General features: G+C 39.7%; 1 long non-coding RNA gene across 1 annotated transcript; it reads right to left on the reverse strand.

Moving 5' to 3' along the window:
* Nucleotides 1–11397: 11397 nt before the first annotated feature.
* LOC123988397 lies at nucleotides 11398–20758 on the reverse strand. Its single transcript, XR_006829989.1, has 3 exons — nucleotides 20730–20758; nucleotides 11676–11729; nucleotides 11398–11531 (listed from the first exon to the last, which is right to left on the reverse strand). It is a non-coding gene; the product is annotated as an uncharacterized LOC123988397 (long non-coding RNA).
* Nucleotides 20759–21137: the final 379 nt, after the last annotated feature.

The raw sequence follows: 21137 nt of genomic DNA on the forward strand, positions 1-21137 counted from the left end.
ATCTTTTGTTGGTGGTAAGTTGGAGCGGAACCCCCTCTTTCATATTCAAGTCCCAGAAATAAACGTTTATCGAAACATCGTTTTGACGCTCAAATTTTGATATTTGATTAAGCGTTACTGGAAATGCAATGCTCTCCAAATTTAAAACGGTGTTGTAGTTGGGATATGATGATGGTCGATGTGCATTCACATGGACGGGATATAATGCTGCAACTATCGATCTGACAAATCATGTATCATCGGGAACTGCCACATTTACTACCGCTCTTTTGTCCTTAATTGTTTTTGGTATGTCGGTGTAACAACCAGCGTGCATCGGATTGCATTTATTGATATTTAACATCAAATGCAGAATTTTCGATAACGCCCAACCGCTGTCCCGTTCCTGAAATTCTTCCAGCAGTGTTAAGGTTGAGTTCATAACGTATTTGTCATACCAATCGTTCAAGTTCGATGTAGAAAATAATTGCTTATTTTTCGCAATCAAATTTTTCACATCGCTTTTATTATTAACGGTAAACTCCCCATAGAATACCGTATTCACTTTTATGCATGAATGATTTTGGAAAACTTCCGCTAGACGTTGGAATACTATTTTTCTAGCATCTTCCAAAAAGTTTCGTGGGTCAATATGCTCGGTGTTGATTATAATTCCTGTAGTTATCCGGTTATGGAAAGCTGATTCTACGTCCTCCCAGATAAGAGATGATGATGATGCGTGTGATTCAGCATCTGTTCTCCCTTGACCTTCACCTATTTTTACAGATCCGTGTAACTCTGCTCTTAACGATTTAAATCTCGCTATCCTGGCTGTTAAACTATTTTTCAAACCAGTTGATAAGTCCTTTTCGAGTTGCAATCGTTCTATCATTAAATCAATGCATTGATTGCATTGCGTCAGACATGCGCCTCGGTCGTCGTTACTACTTATGGCCTCAATACGTCGGGGTAAAAGTTGTTCTATACATGCAAGTTCGTTCAGTAATATTGCCTTTTGACCACTAGGATTATCATTGTTACGATGCAATGTCCTACGCAAGGCACCGATTCTTTCTTTGTGTGCTTCCATATCTCGCCGTCCTTCGACTGATAAATCGCCCCCCATTTGTAATCGATCGTCTATCAATTCAATGGATTGGTCACATTGCATCAAATTCACAACGCTCATCTTCAGTATTAATGTTTATTACCCGTTGCGCCAATAATTCGGCAATGCGTTCGAGTTCTCGCAGTAACGTGGTCTCCATTTCTTTTTTTCACAAACGCGTTAAGTATTCATCCACTTCTGATTATCAAACTACATATGACACACTCTTTTTCACAAACGCATTAAGTATTCATGCACTTTTGATTATCCAACTACATATGACACACATCGCCGATTTTCTCCCATTTTTATTAAAGTTTCGATCTTATACATAGAGAAAAAGGTTCAATCTGTGCTAATGATGATAGCACCCACACATACATGAATTGCAGTGTCAGATTTACTGCGTCAACATGAAAACTGCAAAAATAGTTGAAGGTTATGGGGATGTCATTGATGACGGTGTTTAATTACAGTTCAATATTGCAGCATCAGATTTGCAGCGTCAACAAACACCTCATTTCCAAGACGTAGAAAAAATTCGGGTGGGGTGCTATTCATGGTCATGGGGTGGGGGGCTCATAGGTGCCAAATTTCAGTTCAAGGTCATGGGGGTGAGGTGGGGTGTTATGGGTGATGCCAAAAATAGACTTTATCTCAAGGACACGGGGTGGGGATCTCGTAGGTGTTAAATTTCAGTTCAAGGTCATGGAGTGTTATATGTGACGCCAAAAATAGTTCAAGGTCAAAAGGGTGCTAGGCCGGTTCTAATTCACTTACGTCAGCCTTTTTTTTCTGACTCAGCAGAAATTTGACACCCTCAGCAGAAATATGATACACCCTACCCCCACCCCCACCCCCGAAGGTGTCAAATTTCAGTTCAAGGCGGGGAGGGGGGTAGGGGTGGTGGTGGGGGGTATCATATTTCTGCTGAGGGTGTCAAATTTATGCTGAGTCAGCAAAAAAAATGCTGACGCAAGTGAATTAGAACCGGCATAGACCCACTACTACCACATAATTATGTACATCGCGCTAACACTACCTCGCAAAATCCTAAAAATATTACTTGTTACAGATGTGGAAAAGGGCATTTTGCCAATAAATGTACGTTAAATCGCAACGCCAGATGTGCTGCTTGCGGTGGACGAGGACACCTCCAAGCAGTCTGCTTTAAAAATAAAGGTCAAGCCCTTCAAGTAGAAGAAATGCTAGTCCATAGAGCGTATGGCGAAGCTTTACAAGCTGAACAGTCGCAATATCGAGGTAAATTCATGACCAAACTCCAAGTAAATGGCAAAATGTTGGAATTTAAAGTAGATAGTGGCCTGGCGGTCACACTAGCGAGTCGAGAACATATACGCGAAGTATTTCCAAATTCAACCATACACCCAACAAAGCTTAAATTAATTACGATTTGCGAAAATACTTTAAGAGCGGAAGGTTACATTACAGTACAAGTTAAACATGGAAATAGGCAATGTAAATTAAATATATATCTTACAAATGTAAATAGGACACCATTGTTAGGTAGAGAATGGTTGCATCAATTACTAAACGTACAGGAATTACAAAAAATTACACTGAATGATAACTCGATAAACTCTGTAACCACCGGGAGGAACGATCAATTAAATACACTTTTCCGAAAATATAAAGAAATAACTGAACTAGATGATACTTGCATCAACGGTAAACAAGCGAAGTTAGTATTAAAACCGGAAGCTAAACCAATTTTTGCGAGACACCGTTCGGTACCTTTCAAGCTCGTACAGTTAGTAGAAAAAGAATTGGAAAGATTGGTGGCATGCGGGGTTTTGGTAAAACCCAATGCATCAGAATGGGCTACCCCCATAGGTCCAGTACTAAAGAAAAACGGGCAAGTAACAATTTGTGGGGATTATAGCGTTATGTTGAATCCAAATGTGATAATGGATGAACATCCATTACCTACAGTAGACGAACTCTTCGCGTCTATGGCCGGGGGTACCACGTTTTCAAAATAGATTTACGACAGGCTTACTTATAATTAGAAGTACAAAAGGAAGATCAAACCTTACTTACTTTAAATACGCATCTTGCACTGTACAAGCCAACGCGATTAATGTACGGAGTCGCATCAGCTCCAGCAATTTGGCAATGCGAAATAGAAAATACTCTACGCGAAATACCGGGACTTACAGTGTTTTTAGACGATATTAAAGTAACTGGTACTAGCGATACAGAATACCTACAACGATTAGAACTAGTATTTAAAAAATTAAACGAACGTAATATTAAGATAAATGCAGAGAAAAGCGATTTCTTCGCGAATCAAATAGAATATTGCGGATACGTTATCGGTAAACACGGTATACATAAAGACAAAAAAAAAGATGGAAGCAATAGAACTTATGCCAAGACCTAAAAATATCTCGGAAGTTCGAACGTTTATAGGACTTATTAACTATTACGGTAGATTTATTAAAAACCTTAGCCCGATATTGTACCCATTGAGTAGATTATTGCATAAAGGTACAAAATTCAATTGGTCGAACGAATGCGAACAAGCTTTCGTGAAGGCAAAAGCAGCTTTCCAGAGCGACGAGGTACTCGCGCACTACGACCCCAAATTGCCACTAATCTTAACTACGGATGCAAGCCCGTACGGAGTGGGTGCAGTACTATCTCATGCATACCCTGATGGAAGTGAAAGGGCAATACAATACGCATCGAGTACACTAACAGATATTCAGAAAAAGTACGCTCAAATTGACAAAGAAGCATATAGCGTCATTTTCGGCATCAAGAAATTCCATCAGTATCTTTACGGAAATAAATTCACGCTTTACACGGACCATAAGCCATTAGTACACATATTCGCTCCTTCTAAACAATTACCGGCATACAGCGCAATGCGGATGCAGCATTACGTGTTGTTTTTACGAGGCTTCGATTATTCCATCAAGTACAGAAATACCAAACTACATAGCAATGCAGATTGTTTATCGAGATTACCAATCACAAATGAAAACCTTACTACGTACGATGTAATTGATGTATACCAAATTGAAACAATTCAATCGATGCCAATCACATTCAAAGAATTAGCGCTAGAAACCAAGCGAGAACCACATTTAAGTAAAATACTACACGCATTAGAAACAGGCAGACGTCTTGGGAACGCCCCTAGACGTGGTAGCGACGAATTCGAATACAGCGTGCAACAAGGCATTATTTTGCGTGGCCATAAAATAGTGATACCGAAAGCGTTACAAGCGAAGATATCAGAATTACCTAGAGAACATTTCGGAATAGTCAAGATGAAAATGTTAGCACGCGGTCATGTATGGTGGGCTGGCTTGGAGGAAGATATTAAAAAGATTGTACAAAATTGCGCCGATTGCAATGCGAATAAGAACAACCCACCAAAAATCAAACATACTTGGGAACCGGCGACATTTCCGTATGAACGAATATATATCGATTTCGCGGGACCGTTTAAAGGTTATAACATTTTAATAATAGTAGATGCGTACTCGAAATGGCCCGAGGTTTATATTGTAAATGATATTACAGCGAAAAGCACCATAGAAAAATGCCGCGAAACGTTTTCAAGATTCGGGTTACCAGTACAAATAGTTTCAGATAACGGTCGTACCTTCATATCAAACGAGTTCCAACAATTTCTAAAAGAAAACGGAATTAATCACAAACTAACAGCTCCATATAACCCAGACACATTACGTTTTGTACAAACATTAAAGAAAACCTTACGCAGTACAGATACGCGAAGAACTAACATAGAAATAGCATTGCAACGAATATTAATGCAATATACAATTGCACCACATTGTACAACAGGAATCTCACCTGCAGAACTACTATTTAATAGGAAAATAAGATGTAAGTTAGACTTATTGCGACCCTGTGTAAACGAAAACAAATTAAATAGTTATGATAAGAAAACGAAGCATTTCAAAACAGGAGAGAGGGTGAGCTGCCGAAACTATTCTATAGGTGATAAATGGGTTTTTGGTAGAATTTCAGAACGCGTAGGGAAATTACACTATACTATCAAATTGGACGATGGACGAATTTGGAAACGTCACGTTAACCAGATGCGATTGATTGGAGAAAATACCCCTTCGCACCGAATGTCACAACACGAAAGCTAAAGAAATATATCGACTACTCAAACAGCACGGAAAGTACAAACAACGAAACACCCGAGGCAGCAGCACATCTGACAAGACATCGTCAAACCGTAGAACCACCCCGCAGGTCAAGTAGAGCGAGAGCCATACCAGATAGATACGGAATGTACGTAACGCACTAATATTATTCACAAGCGCACCCATTTTAAGCAGTTACATCATTTAAGAAAGGGGGGTGTTACACCGCGTTTGTAATTCGTGCTCGAGTGAATCGGTATGCCAGCGTGAGCGCATTCGGATCCCGCCTTCCGGTTGCGATTATTGCGAATGTACCAAAGGCGAAATATATTATAGTGATAAGCAATGCAGTGATTATTCTCATACATAACACAAGGGGAAGCCCCTTTCTTGGTTGTAGTTTATGTTGATGATATTTTGATCGTTGCCAAAGATTTAAGTAAAATAAAACAATTGAAAAGTCACTTATCAAAGTGCTTTTCAGTAAAGGATTTGGGTATCGTTAACTATTGTCTAAGAATAGAATTTTCCATATAAGAGGGAAAAGTCACATTGACCAAAAAAGGATACATTAAGGAGTTATTACAGAGGTTTAACATGACAGAAGCAAATCCCGTGAGGATTCTGATGGATCCAGGATTAGGTCAGTTCTATAAATGTTATGATAAGGAGCACTGGGAAGCAGCCAAGAAAGTTTTAAGGTTTTTTTAGCGGAACGGATAATTATTGCTAAACATACCAATCAAACAACGGAATTTTAAAGGGATATACCGATGCCGATTGGGGAAGCTGCGAGAATGACCGTCATTCGTATACGGGCTATGTATTTTTCTTCGGTGGCGGACCTATATCGTGGGAAAGGTTTCATCGCTATCGGTACATTCCCTGCAGCATAAACGCCGGAAGATATAAATGAAGTATTACGTATTTTGCGATAAAAGTCGTTAGGAATGAAAAAATACAACAATTTTTTTGCAGGACCAATTAGAAGATATACTCTACAAGATGCAAAATTTTCGATCCGACTGGTCCATCCGTCTCGCGGTAATCGGTGAAAAATGTAAATCAAGCATTACGTTTTTGCAAAAAAATCGTTAGCAATGAAGAAATGCAAAATGCCTTTCTGACGGGACCAAGTGCGAGATATACTCTACAAGATGCGAGGAGTTTCGTTCCGATTGGTCTATCCGTCTCGGAGTAATCGGCGAACGTACGGCGCACGTACATGAAATAGTACGTTTTTCTGCAATAAAAAGCGTTCGGAATGAAAAAATATAAAATGTATTTTTAACGGGACCAATCTGCACACATACTTTAGAAGATCCAAAAGGTTTCGTTCCGATTGGTCCATCCGTCTCGGCGTAATCGGTGAACATGTATAAAAAAAAAAAAAAAAAAAAAAAATATACACATCGAATTGAGTATCCTCCTCCTTTTCGAAGTCGGATAAAAAACACAGATAATACATACAAAATATACAGAACATTAAAATGTATAAACAAAATAATACATAAAATTCAAATACCTGTATAAGTTATACTTTATCGTACTCATTATTATATACAAATATCCAAAAAACACACAAAAAATATAAAAAACACACCAAAATACGAAACAACACAAAAAATAAATAAAAGATAGAAAAAACACACAAAAAATAAATAAAACATACAAAAAACACACCAACAATAAAATACGGTTCTGAAAATGACGCTATGAAGAATATAACAGTTGAATAAAAAAATTGATAGAGTTAATAAATGATACCTGAAATATAGAGGTGGAGAACTATCGATAGCACCATCGATATTATCGATAGTCGACACTATCGAAATGAGTATCGATATTTTCGATAGCTGTAAATCTTAAAATTACCGAAAAAATTTGTGAATTGCTGATGAATTTTAGGACGTATAAAATATTCATTTTAAAACAATTGCTTGTAAATATATCAAAAATTGTACAAAATGTACCATTAAATTTCAATTTTATTTTTAATTTAACATATTTTGTCATCTTCTATACAGAATCATTAATTTTAAAGCCACGTGGATTTTCAGGTTATGATGTATTGAATTTTGGTTACAGTTATTCTACAACGGACGAACTTTGAAATATATAATTCATGTATTATTCATATATTATTCATGATTAATAATTAATTTTTTGTTGTATATTTTGTTCTGTTACATTTCTACTTAAGTAAGTAACTAATTTTACTTTTTGTTATTGTACATTATAAGTTATTCCTAATTCTTATCTATTTTATTTTAGCAGTCTGTTTCCATTTTTTAAATACATTTAATTAAGTATGAAGAGATATCTTACAGGAATTACAAAAGGTTCTATTCTTTAAATACGAATTTGTTAGATATTTGTCATACAATTGAATTGAGCGCGTGAATGACGCAGATGATCGCGCGCACGTTCTGGAACGATCGAGATCCATATTCGTTTTTCGTTGTTCACTCTTTACTTTTACTTTTGTTCAGTTTTTCTTACGTTACACATATAAGAGTTCTACAATGTATCATTATATTAATAAACTCGTTTAATTCAAACCCAACAGAATTTAAAGTAAAACAATATAGTATCATGTATTAAGTGACACTTTTAATCTTATTACACACAATAACCCAATAGAAAAAGAAAATGAAGTAGAGGTGGAAGAAGGCGAACATTCATGTACACCAGTCAAGGTGTCAAAGCGGAGGTTATCCACATTAAAATCTTCAAATGTATGGGATTTTTTTGAGATGTCCGCAGATAAAAAGTTGGCAAAATGCCTTACTTGTAAAAAAGAGTAAAAAACAAGTGGAAATACATCTAATTTAAGGGACCATATAAGACGATTCCATAGTAATATACCACACGTTGCTGAGGAAGATTCAATACATTCAGGTATTTTTAGATCCACTACTAAAATCAGTGGTAATATGTTAATTCTTCATTTTAGTTTTAACGTTTTTTGTATGTTAGTTCAAATTAACTGACTTTTCATACCTAAACCTAAACTAACATACAATTATTTTTTAACGATACAAATCACTACAATTAAAATTATTTGTCTCATCTCTATATATAATAGGAAACAGCAGTAGCAATTCACCAAGATCTAGCATGAAATCAGTAAGTCCATTCTTTAAAAAAAGCATATTATATGACAAAGAATCGAAGAGAAAAAAAGATATTGATAGTGCTTTAATGTTTATGATTGCTGCTGATTTCCAGCCTTTTAGTATTGTAAATGACAAAGGTTTTATAAACTTTGTTAAAGTACTTGATCCCCGATATACCCTACCTTCAAAATCAACATTAAGAGATAAATATTTAAAGGCAATGTATTCTTCCACTGCAGAAAAATTGTGTATAATATTAGCAACTGTAAAATATGTATCTATATCTTGCGACTCATGAACATCTCGAGGAACTGAAAGCTTTTTAACAATCACTTGCCACTTCATAAACGCCGATTTTGAACTAACATCTGTGGTACTGTCGACAAAACAGATAATGCATCATACTTCCGAAGCAATAGCAAATACATTAACAGAAGTTTTTATAGAATGGAGTATAATGCAAAAAGTAATTTGCATTGTAACCGACAATGCTGCAAATATGATAAAAGCTACTGAAATATTAAAACAAACATCTCCCATGCTACGCACACACGCTTAATCTTGTGGTACAAGATGCATTGCGAATAACTTGTGCTCAGAATATTAGAACAAAATGCCGGGACATAGTAAAATTTTTAAAAGTAGCACCATAGCAATGGATAAACTAAAATCTGAACAAAATAACCTTGATTCAGAAACAGAACCATACAAATTACTACAGGAAGTACCTACGCGTTGGAATAGTACGCTGAACATGATAAAAAGAATTCTTTTCTTAAGAGAACCATTATCACGGTCGTTACTGCAATTAAAAAAGGCTCCTGTGCCATTATCAATTGAAGAAATTTCACTTCTGCAGGATATGGAGAATGTTCTGGAAATATTTGATGTAGCAACAAAAATATCGGGAAGTACATATGTCACAATATCACAAATCATACCGATTACTTGTAGAATACACCAACAATTAACAAACATAAAATCATTACTAGATACAGATGACGGAAAACTGATTTGTGATAATTTGCTATCATCCGTCATAACACGATTACTTCCGTATGAACGGAGATCATTACCGAGAATAGCAACTATCTTAAATCCGCGATTTAAGAAAGACGGATTTTTTAATACAGTTAATGCAAATGAAGCAATAAATTTTCTTGAAGTTGAGATGGTACAATTACAGGCAAAAAACAGACCCCACGAAGGTCAATTGCAATCACCTGAAACCTCTAAAAAAGGACAAAGTTGTAATTCCCTTTTTTCTTTCTTGGAAGAAAGACTTTCTAATAAAGCAAGATTTTCGACGGCGGATGCAATAATACACAAACGACAATACCTAAAAAAGCCAAATGCTTCAGCGGATACGAACCCTTTACTCTATTGGAAGGTATGTAGAATAGAAGTTATTATACATATATATGATTCACACATACAGTTATTTTATTTCAGATGTACAGTACTACACCTACTCCAATAACGGAATGCAGCCTAAAGTATTTATGTGTACCGGCAACGTCAACAGAAAGTGAAAGAATATTTAGTTTCACTGGAACATTAATATCCGATAATTTTTAACAAAAAAAAAATCCGACTTCAAAATGCACTAAAAAGCATAAAATAATTTCCATTTCATTTATATCTGTATTCCACAGCTATTAATACAATCTACTTAATCATTAAATAGGATACTAAATATATTTCAAAGTTTTCGGAGGCGGCGCAAAATTAAAAATACCCGAACAAACGGTGCTGCCAATAACGATTTGATTGTGGTATGGCAAACTTGGTAATTAATAAGTCGTAAGAGCAAAATTATAGGTCCGGTTGAAAACATTTGTAATTGTAACGATTGTATGAGAAATTGTCAGCACCCCTGATGGACATGCACTATACTGCAGTTTACAAGAGACCATACTTAACTCGTGCCGCTCACTAGGTCTAGAGAGATTTTTAATGACGTGTGTTATTCCCCTCTCCAGCTTGCTTCTTATTATACTTTGCGATGATATAAATGGTGGGCAGAAATATATGACGTACGATAATTGAAAACCGGTGATGATATTGTAAAGTTTCACGATGCAATGAAAATTCTATTATTTTCCGGAAAAAAATGATGTGAACGCAAAGTAAGATGCAAGCTGTAAAGGGGAATCACACGCACTATTAAAAATTTCCCTAGACCTCAGTAGGTCACTAGCTGCGCGAGTTAAGTGCGGTCACTCGTGAACTGCAGTATAGTTAATTCGTAATGGGTATATTGATTCCCATTGAATATTGTTCACTTGAAATTATCAAATGGGTCATTTGTCACTGGTTGCCGACACCTGAACTAGGATCTTCCCAGTAGAGGAAAAGTTTTTAATTTTGCGCCGCCTCCGAAAACTTTGAAATATATTTAGTATCCTATTTAATGATTAAGTAGATTGTATTAATAGTTGTGGAATACAGATATAAATGAAATGGAAATTATTTTATACTTTTTAGTGCATTTTGAAGTCGGATTTTTTTTTTTGTTAAAAATTATTTTATTTCACAATTTTTAGTGGAATTCAGAGAAACGAACAATATTTGTAGGATGCCGTGCAGTTATATGTCAATGGGAATGGTTTAGTAAGGATCAATTACTGTTAGTTAATAAAAATAAAACAACAGAACACGGAATAACATGTTTTTTAAATCACTTTATTAAGAAAAAAAAAAAAATTTGGTTTTAATAGAAACATAACTTAACAATATTACCCCGGCCCCCCCTTCCCCTTACCCTTCCGCCTGTTCCCCTCCCCCTACCCTGACCACCCGGTAACCCCTCAGGCGCCGTGATCTCCCTGCCGCCACTCCTCTTTCTGTAACGTATAAAAATTGAAATTATTAGATATATATTTTTTTCATTAAAATATTATTATTATAAATATTTTCCCTAATATTGAACAGCAGAGATGTTCTGATAAGAGCAATAGTGAATTCCTCTGTACGAGGCAATAATTCATAATATAAAAAAGAATCTGTAATACATACTTCGCGGTGGCTTCGCCTCCTCGCCAGATTCCATCTCTGGCACCTGAGGGAGGGGCTCCTCCCTCGGTCGGTGATCCTCTCGTTGCTGAGGGAGGAGCTCCTCCCTCAGTTGCTGCTACTGCTGCTGCAGCTGAACATCCCTGAACATTTGTTGATCTGATAGAGAAAACAAAAAGAAATATATATATATACTGCAGGCATGTTTCTGAAATATTCACAACATACATTTTGCACAGCTTCTTTTACTTTTTTCATGTACTCTTTAATTGCCATTATTAAAGTTATAAAAATAATACTTACAATTGTTATCAGATTCTCCCACTTTTTTATTCCGCAAATGTTCTGACTTATGTTCTGAAACAAAAATATTTGGTTAGTAATATTTGTAAAAAAAAAAATAAATAAAAATATATAAGCAACAACAGTTACATTTGTTACGTCCCTAGTTATAACCCATTTTCGTCTTTCGCCATTCCAAAGAGGTCTTGCTCTGGAATCCGCAAACCATCAGCGTTTTCTCGCTTAGCGACGACCGCGATACGAAATCAGGGAACTTGCGGAATGCGATGGCGAAAACCCTTTGCTTCCAGGTTTTCGCAAGCAGAGAGCGTGACCCACTCCCCTTTTGGGAGTATAAGTTATCGGTGCAACGCAAGTACACCAGTTCCGTGATAGCGTAAAGCATGGACCGAAGTTCTGTCCGTTCGCGACCCACAGTAGATTCGCGTACAAGGCTACTCGAAACCAGGAAGATCATCAACGACGTGCTCGGCCGACGGTTCAACACGAGTGTATCGCCGCAATCTGAGATAGCAGATTCATAATTGGACCAAGTCCAGGAGTGCACCCGTGTGCTGTGCAGGACCACCACCAACCGCTTGTATCTCCAAGGTCGAGTCGTAGCCACGCGCCGCGAGTCTAGTGTAACGTCCGAACCGCGAACATAGCGTAAAACGAGACCTCTCGAGTGAATGAACTGTGAGTGAATACAAGAACGAACGAGTGACGTACAACACCTGAAGTCACCGAAGGGTATGTAACGACAGACGAGAATATATATATTATTGAAAACCCATACACGTATCAACAATTACTAAACGCCCTATCCTGCATCCTTTATTATCCGCAAGGAAGGTCAAGGTACGCTTTAGCGTTTAAATCGGCAGAACCCAAAGATCAGAGTAACAGAGTAAGAACCACCCGTCAGGTGGGACGTAACAATTTGGTGTCAGAAGTGGGATATTTCGTTAACCATACGGATTCACGTAATATTAAAATTCATTAATTTCCGTTGCTTAACGCGCCGTAACTTGATCAAACCGTTGTCCACTCACAACGCTCACTATGCCTCTTGTTCACGACACGATTCCCCCTCGCAACTCACCACTGCCTCCGACAGCCTCGCCGTCCATAAGAGACACGAGGAGCCTCGGTCAATCCGGGACATCGCATATTGAATCATGGTTTATCACCGAAAGGGAGGAGAGAAAGGTGGATCGGAGTTTAGAAAAAATCCCTGATTTCGACCCTGACAAGGTTTCGTTCGAAGACTTTTTAAACGCGATACACAAAGTAAAATCACGAGTCCCCCCCGGTCAGGAGACCACTTTTCTCGAAGGTCTGATGGATAAATTGGTCCAGCACGTTAAATTTTACGTAGAACAACAAGAATGTACTAGCGTTGTAGATCTGTTAAAATTGCTGCGGAAAAGATAAGCCCCTAACAAAACGTATAAGGAACTCTGCTTAGAACTCGCAAATCTCCCAATGAGAGATAATGAAACCGTTTTGGAATATACCCACCGTTTCACCAGGCTCCTTTATAAGGCATCAGCCAGCGGTCGCGACGATAAGGGCAAAAACTTTGACCCCGAAAAATTTGACATCTTAGCAGGGCGAGCCTTCATCCGAGGCTTGCCAGCAAAATTAGCTCAGGCTGTAATGACCGCAAGAAAAACAACGCTCACCGGTATCATGGACGAGGCTCTTTTAATAGATAAGAATGATGCAAAAATGAAAAATTGGCCCCTCCGGCAAATTCTCATGTTCATCCTTTACCAGCAACCCCTCCTTCACCATACGACTACAATCGAACCTGGTCTGAATGGCGAGAACCGCCACCGCAGGTACAACCAGAATACCCTAGCCATCCATGTGGCTCTTGCTATGCGAACACGGTCCAGCCCGCGGCCCCTCCGGCAAACACGTGCCAATCTCGGTACGCAACTCCACCGTGCGGGTCCGGATGCCCACACGGCTGTGCACCATACATACCCCCGCAGCCGTCTTGTCTCTGCGGGCGCGGCCACGCTCAAAGGGCACCACCCCAAGGTCCATATTACCATAATCACTATAATTACCATAACGCACACGGAACTCAATATTCAGGTCCAACAAACTATTCAAATAATTATTCACGCGGACCTAATCGGCGCCAAGGACCACGCCGACCACTAGGAAATAGCTATCCTGAACGTGGGCGCGATCCTCCGCCGAGACTAGATAACAGACAGTCGCGAAATAATACGCCAGAAAGGGAAAATTTAAACTTCAATCGCGCCCGTTCACCCGCGGACCATCGAGCGAGCGCAGCTTTTACGCCTCGCCGCGATCACCACCAGCCCCAAGCGAGTCCCCAGGACTCTTACAGGCTCCTTCGCCGCGAATCAGGATCCGCTCAAAGGAACTAAAGAAGGGAAACGGAGAATTTATAATAGACACCGGCTCGATGTTGAACTTGATTAAGTCAAACGCGCTACGGACCGACGCGCCGATCATTAAATGCGAGAGCGTCAGCGTAAAAGGACTGCAAGGATACATCATTGCTGCCGGTATCATAAGCATCAAAATAAACGAAAGCCAAACCCTCTTCTACGTCGTCGACAACCCGGATTTCCCTGACGGAGTTATAGGATTATTAGGTAGCCCGTACCTCCTACAAGAAGAAAGCGAAATTTCTTTTCATCATAGAACCCTAGTAACGAGCAAACGGCCGATTCATCCTATCGGATTCTCGAACTCACGGGAGATAAAAGAAACGCTGACATCTTCTCAACGCAACCAGGAAGCCCCACGAGCGCTCCTCGGTGAACAGGAATGTACGAAAATTGCGTCAGCCGATTGCACAGACGATAACGACGAAGACGCGGACCGCGCCGTCGAACGGCTGACCCAGCAGAATCCGCAGGAGTCCAGTGACGAAACGCGCAACGTGACCGACATTACTGACCCACCTAGGCCGCTGACACCGCTGACAGACGAACAGCTGGAATTTCAAGGCGAAGACCTAGGAGACTATGTCGTCACGCAACACTCCGATGTTGAAAGAATCCATAAAATTAACAAAGCTTTAAAATTAGATCACTTAGAAGACAAACCGCGACGCATGGTTGAAAGTATCGTAACACGTTACGCGGATAGATTTTTTATTCCCGGCGATCCCCTGGGAGATACGAAAACAATCGTTCACAACATCCCTGTGGACGACAAAACTCCGGTATTCTCGCGACAGTATCCCTTCAGCGTTGACCAGGAGAAAGAAATATCGAAGCAAATTCAAAATTTAGAAGATTTGGGAGTAATAGTTCCCTCGAACTCACCATACAATTCGCCCCTCTGGCTAGTTCCGAAAAAACCAGATTCGAAAGGAAATGTGCGCTGGAGAATGGTCGTAGACTTCCGTAAATTAAACGCGAAAACAATCGACGACCGTTTCCCGATTCCCCGCATTTCAGATATTTTCGACCGGTTAGGAGGTGCGAAATATTTCGCTGTGTTTGACTTGGCAAACGGATTTCATCAAATACGCATGGCCCCGGAGGATCAGGAGAAAACGGCATTCTCAACTCCGGATGGACATTACGAATACGCGCGCATGCCGTTCGGTTTGAAAAATGCACCTGCCACTTTTCAAAGGCTCATGCAACTCGTTTTAAAGGGATTAATTGGGGAAATCCTGTACGTATACATTGGCGACATAGTAGTTTACGGACGCACCTTGGAGGAAATGGAAACACGACTCGAAACGTTATTCCAACGCCTACGCGAAAATAACCTCACATTACAACCAGATAAGGCAGAATTCCTGAAAAAGGAGGTAACCTATTTGGGCCATATCATCTCATCCGAGGGAATAAGACCAAACCCGGAGAAAATTCGAGCAGTAGAAAGTTTTCCGACTCCAAACACGCGCAAAACACTCAAACAATTTTTAGGATTGGTAAACTACTATAGGCGATTCATCCCGGATCTGTCACAACAGGCCAAACCTCTGACAGAATTAACGAGTCCCAAGAAACCATTTGCATGGACCGAAGCCCACCAGAAAAGTTTTGAAGAACTACGACAGACGTTGTGCAAAGAACCCGTTTTACGCTATCCGAATTTTGATGAACCCTTTATTATCACCACCGACGCATCAGACATCGCTGTCGGCGCTGTTCTAAGTCAGGGCAAAATAGGCGAAGATCCACCTATCGCCTACGCATCGTTAGCTCTTACGCCGGCTCAGCAAAACTATTCTACAACGGAAAAAGAATGCTTCGCGATCGGTTTTGCGGTCAAACATTTCAGGACATATATCTATGGTAGAAAATTCACGTTAGTAACTGATCATCGCCCCCTACAATGGCTATTCTCGGTTAAAGACCCGGTGTCACGTCTAGCCCGATGGCGAATACTCCTAGAGGATTATAATTATGAAATCATATACAAACCGGGTCGTGTAAATGCAAACGCAGACGCCTTGTCAAGGAATCCGGTACCTTTTGCATTACCAATAACGCCTTCGGAAGAACCCATCGCAACCCGGGTAAGCGCACGCCGTGCGGCCCAACTTAGGCCAAGTTATGAGGAACCACCATCCTTGATCCTGGATGAAACACAATCCATAAGGAATATAGAACCGGAAGAAATCGAGCCCAATGCAAACTCCACCATGAGGGATGACAACGTCACCACGGAGCAAGAGCATGAGGCACTGGCGAGTAGTACCCCAAAACCAAGAAAACGTGTATCTTGGGGGTCACCTCTCTCCACCCGGGAACCAACGCAGCCACCCACAGATCAAGGTGATTCAGAACATGAATCATCCTCGCACGAGCTCACGCAAACAGATACCGTCGAACAACCAACACGCACCTCATGGGATTTGCCATCTCCTTCAGAAATACTAGATATACCGCAGTCTACGTTTAGGACCCCCAAATTCACTCGCGAATGGAAGGAGATAGATAATATTTACGCACCGGAGCCTCAGGTCACCGCCGGCCCAACAACAACGGCAACTCATTGCAAAATAGTAATTTCTAAAGCTCCTCTCACGGAGGGCCCTGGTAATATCGCGCACTTTATCCCTGCCGATAAAATTCTCACCAGCCCTATTTGCAGAACTTTAAAAGCTCTAGGAATGCTATCAGAGACAAACCTACTCAACGAAGATCTAACTGAAGGCCGCGTAATTATTACCCAAGCCGAGGAAAGGCGCATCTTTAGCATTGTAGGAGCAAGACATTTTTTCCACACAATCGAACCACATCAATTACCCTACATATTACACGCATTAAAACTCAGCGCCAAAATAGAAGGCATAGATAACCTCCGCATTCCGGCAAGCGGAGAAACCTTACTTCAAGTTAGCATACCAATGCTCCAACAGCATTTATATGAAGTATTTCATGACTATCCCATAACTATCACAATCTGCGCGGGCGAGGTACAGACTCCACCAGAGGACCAACGCGAAGATATTATCCGTCATTACCACGAGAGCCTGATAGGAGGTCACAAGGGAGTGACCAAAACCTACCGCCGCATTCGAGACCGATTCGAATGGCCAAAAATGCATCGAAACATAGAAGATTACATACGTTCCTGCAAAAGCTGCCAGGAGCAGAAACTAGTAAGAATAAAAACTCGTGAACCAATGCTTATTACCGATACCCCAGCAAAACCATTTGACAAGATAGCATTAGACACAGTCGGACCTCTTCCATTCACGCCAAGCGGAAACCGTCATATTCTCACACTGCAATGTCAACTTTCAAAATTTTGCATGGCTATTCCATTACCAGATATTCGAGCTGAGACCGTAGCAGACGCCTTCTCGCGTTACTTTATTGCAATGTTCGGCGCGCCACGGGCAATCCTCACGGATCGCGGAACGTCGTTTATTAATCAAGTTCTTAAAGGAATAGCAAAAACTTTTAATATTGAACACGTTACCACATCCGGTTACAGGCCTCAAACTAACGGTTCCCTTGAGCGAAGTCACCACGTACTCATCGAATACTTAAAACGTTTCATTGAAAACAAGTATGACTGGGATATTTTCCTCCCATTCGCAACATACTCATATAACACATCAACACACGAAGCAACAAACTTTTCGCCTTATGAAGTAGTTTTCGGCCAGCTAGCCAGAGACCCCTTCACTCCTATGACCCGTGAAGAACTCCTGACCTATCCCACATACATTCAAAATTTAGTACAGAAATTAGAAGAGATACGGCAAATAGCAAGAAAAAAATCTTGAACAAAGCAAAGAACGTTCAAAATTACAATACGACAAGAAAAGTAATGAAGTCCAATTCTCGCCCAACGATCAAGTTTATGTATTAAAAGAGCCACGTCTTAGTAAATTCGACCCTCATTATATCGGCCCGTTCAAAATTTGCAAAATAACTGACAATAGCAACGTAATCCTCAGGGACGAACAGGGAAGAAAATTTGCAAAACACCTTAACAAATTAAAACTCGCTCATTCGAAAAACTTTGAAAACAAATCCGATAACACCTGGAAGCCTCCCCCTTTCGACCCGACTTGAACAAAAGGGCATTTATTTTAGGGAACTCAGTAATTTAATTAACAGTGCTGACTTATAGATAGGTCAACCGTGTCACCGTGGACGCCTGGCACCTGCTTCTAAGCATCACCTTGATCCAGTTCGCGATCGCGAACCGTGTCAAAGGCGACTATTCCGTTACCACTCTGGGACACAGGTCCGGTTTGTATCCTGAGAGACTAGCCCCAGTCCGCACGTTTCGGACAACGTGGAGACTAGTCACAGCCACGGACGCAACGGAAAACACCACATCAGCAATTCTATAATAGCTACAACGGAACGTCTATAATCAGCGTATCCACGTGCACCGCGCTTCAATTCCATTCTCTTTATTTTTCTCGGCATCCTTTTCAAAATTATCGAATGTTTAGCGTGAGGGGGGGGGGGGCCCTGTGGCCACTTCCCGCACAAATTTTTCCACTTTATACATAAGAACAACAACAAAAAACCTGTACACTCAGTCCCATCGAAGTTGTCGCAGTGAAGTTGGCGCGCTAACGCATTCACGCCGCGGCGGCGTTAGCGCGCCAACTTCACTGCGACAACTTCGATGGGACTGAGTGTACATATCTTCGACACTTTATATACATATTTCTTTTCTTTATATTTTCAACAGCTGCGCCCCATTGTATTCTCTTCGGCACCTTTTACTTTTATATTTTGAACAGCCACCTTTTATTGTAAAATTTTTCACCATTATATATATACTCTGTGAATGCATGAAAATGTATGTGTGATTGAGCAAATGAGGGTGGCGAACGACGAAAACACCTTACACAAAATGCCCTCGCGAGAGCATTTTGTGTCTAGCGTGGGGGGTGTTACGTCCCTAGTTATAACCCATTTTCGTCTTTCGCCATTCCAAAGAGGTCTTGCTCTGGAATCCGCAAACCATCAGCGTTTTCTCGCTTAGCGACGACCGCGATACGAAATCAGGGAACTTGCGGAATGCGATGGCGAAAACCCTTTGCTTCCAGGTTTTCGCAAGCAAAGAGCGTGACCTACTCCCCTTTTGGGAGTATAAATTATCGGTGCAACGCAAGTACGCCAATTCCGTGATAGCGTAAAGCAAGGACCGAAGTTCTGTCCGTTCGCGACCCACAGTAGATTCGCGTACAAGGCTACTCGAAACCAGGAAGATCATCAACGACGTGCTCGGCCGACGGTTCAACACGAGTGTATCGCCGCAATCTGAGATAGCAGATTCATAATTGGACCAAGTCCAGGAGTGCGCCCGTGTGCTGTGCAGGACCACCACCAACCGCTTGTATCTCCAAGGTCGAGTCGTAGCCACGCGCCGCGAGTCTAGTGTAACGTCCGAACCGCGAACATAGCGTAAAACGAGACCTCTCGAGTGAATGAACTGTGAGTGAATACAAGAACGAACGAGTGACGTACAACACCTGAAGTCACCGAAGGGTATGTAACGACAAACGAGAATATATATATTGTTGAAAACCTATACACGTATCAACAATTACTAAACGCCCTATCCTGCATCCTTTATTATCCGCAAGGAAGGTCAAGGTACGCTTTAGCGTTTAAATCGGCAGAACCCAAAGATCAGAGTAACAGAGTAAGAACCACCCGTCAGGTGGGACGTAACACATTAATATTAGTTAATGACTAGAGGTAGAATGTTATTGATAACAGTGACATAGTGTTTATATTGTATAGAACGAAAGTCACACGAACGGCGACAAGACCGTGTATATCGAAACACATCTATACTTTTTAAAGTGTATCAGGATAACTAACACTCAATATGTACTTCCTGTATAGTTTTATTATTATATTCACTGAATACGAACACGTAAACTATTTTTCATTAGTGACGAAAATTTTTGATTGTTTGAATTGCGAAATATGTAATAAAATACAATCAACTACGTATGTTTAAACATCGACAAAAGCGATGAAAATGACATTCGAAATGTATCAGTACTCAAATAATATTTTTTTTTAAATTAAAGTTGTAGAAGAAATTCTAATTAGTTTTAAAATGAAGTTGTAGAAGAAATTATAATTATATGAATGTGCGATTTCATACCAAGTTCACTGTCGACCAGTATAAATTAATAAAATTATTCGTTTGTTCCCCCATTTAATTTCGTACATTGTTTAACACCCGAACAACGGTTCTAATAGCAATAAATGTTTCCTACATTCGTATTCAGGGCACATTCAACCGATAAAAAAAGCAATATTGAATATTATTGATAATGATAATAAAAGAAAGGAAATATCTATTCATATTTGTTAACATATTTGTATTACTTTTTTATTCATTATAATATTTGTAATAAATATTTGTTAACAATTCAAAATCTAAAGTTAAATAATGAAAATAATAAGTTATTCTTTGATGTAATAAAACTAGGTATTTTTTGTTCAAAGTGACTATAATAATACAGCAACTAAATGAACCGTACCACCAGCCATTAAGAAATATTAATATACATAATTAGATACAACGTAGACGGAAATGAAATATTGCACGTATCGTACTTACCACTTGATCGAATCGCTGTTCGTATGAAACTGAGCAGGAATCTCTGACTTCCAAAGGAAGAGAATTGGTGGGGCACATTCCAGGATCGCACATATTATTCTCTATGTTTACATTCCTTTCGGTATGTGCGTAGTAGTTTATATTGAACGTAAATATTCGTAAATATTCTATTCGCCAGAAATGCGCAAAAACTAAACGGCGTATAGTCAATGATAGAAATATTCATACCTTCTTAATGTTGAATAGTATTCGGTTCGAAGAATAATGTAGTAATTATAAAATTGTACACTGGGCATTAAACAATCTTCATTTGAACCCCATGAAGAATTGTTGGCAATATTATAAAGTATAATGTACTTGAAAAAAAAACCTGTAAACAAAAAAATTAGCTTCGCGAAGCAAATAGGA

This window comes from Osmia bicornis, chromosome 13 (assembly GCF_907164935.1).
Source record: "Osmia bicornis bicornis chromosome 13, iOsmBic2.1, whole genome shotgun sequence".
In the NCBI taxonomy this organism is placed as follows: Eukaryota; Metazoa; Arthropoda; class Insecta; order Hymenoptera; family Megachilidae; genus Osmia; species Osmia bicornis.